Raw genomic sequence first — 1,320 nt, forward strand, 5'->3', positions numbered from 1 at the left:
TGTGTGTAATTCATGTTAACCCTCAACACGTTTGCATTAGAGGCGAAAGGGAAATTATACAAATACATGAATGTTTTTTTTATTTCCAAAATCACAAGATAAAGTTAAAATTTTCACAAGTAAAATTATAGACACATCTGTTGGGGTTTTCAATATCCCCAGAGAAAGCTAAGTAAACAATCCTATTTTTTCGGAAAGCAGCGCTTTCCGTAAACGCATCAGCATCAAGGGGCGAACCAGTGACCTCAGCTACGCCATAAAATTCGCCCGAACGGACTTGAACCCTGGCCCTTAGGTTAAAAGCCTTTAAAGCTCTACCGACTGAGCTATCCGGGCTGTAATCCCAAGGCCGATACAAATTTTTTCCAATGGCTGGTCGTCCCCCTTTTGGGATGAAAGGTAATAAAGAATGCACAGGTACTTCCCCTTTAATTTCCCTTCTAGCGGCAACGGAACATCGGTCCCCACACACACACACAACCCCACACACACACACACACACCAAAACACACACACACACACACACACACACCCACACACGAAAAAAACACACACACAACACACACACACCACACAAACACACACACAACACACATACACACACACAATACATATATATAAATATATACATATATATGTAAATATCTACTATCTATTAATTTGCTACATACTATATTTTTTTTTTTTTTTTTAATGCCCTGTCCAACCAGGGGATGACGATCATGGATTTCCATGATTTTTTCTTGGCAATTTAAGCGGTGGTTTGCCTTTCCTTCCGCCCGTGTTTTTTACGAATCGCCACTCTATTTTCCCGGTTTCTGGACCGCATGTCTTAGGCTGGCTTGCCCACCCAGTGGGCTAGGTAGGGGAATCGAGGTGAAATTCCTTGCCCAAGGGGAAAAACGACCGAAACCCGGGGACTCGAACCCTCGAACTCAGATTGCCGTCGTGACAGTCTTGTATATAATATTCCCCTATATATATATAAATTTAAAAATACATTTTTATGTAAAAACATATGCACATATTTTACCACACCACACACACAAAACAAACCCCCACACACAACACACCACAACCCAAAACACCACACACACACAAACACAACACACAAAAACACACCCCAAAAACCACACAACCAAAAAAACATAACCAAAAACAACCAAACCACACACACACACACACACAACAAAAAAAAATATAATATAATATATATATTTTATATATCCCTATTTCTCCCAAATAGGGCTATTTATTAAGGGGGCCGGCGGTTTTGGGGGGGGTTGGGTTTAAAAACTTCCCTCGATTGGGTCTAGTTTG

The 1,320-nt window shown here is 40.7% G+C and overlaps 1 non-coding gene across 1 annotated transcript; it reads right to left on the minus strand.

The window, feature by feature from the left end:
• Positions 1-264: 264 nt before the first annotated feature.
• Trnak-uuu lies at positions 265-336 on the minus strand. Its single transcript has one exon. It is a non-coding gene; the product is annotated as a tRNA-Lys (tRNA).
• Between the last annotated feature and the right edge of the window lie 984 nt (positions 337-1,320).

This window comes from Penaeus monodon, unplaced genomic scaffold, assembly GCF_015228065.2.
Source record: "Penaeus monodon isolate SGIC_2016 unplaced genomic scaffold, NSTDA_Pmon_1 PmonScaffold_16612, whole genome shotgun sequence".
In the NCBI taxonomy this organism is placed as follows: Eukaryota; Metazoa; Arthropoda; class Malacostraca; order Decapoda; family Penaeidae; genus Penaeus; species Penaeus monodon.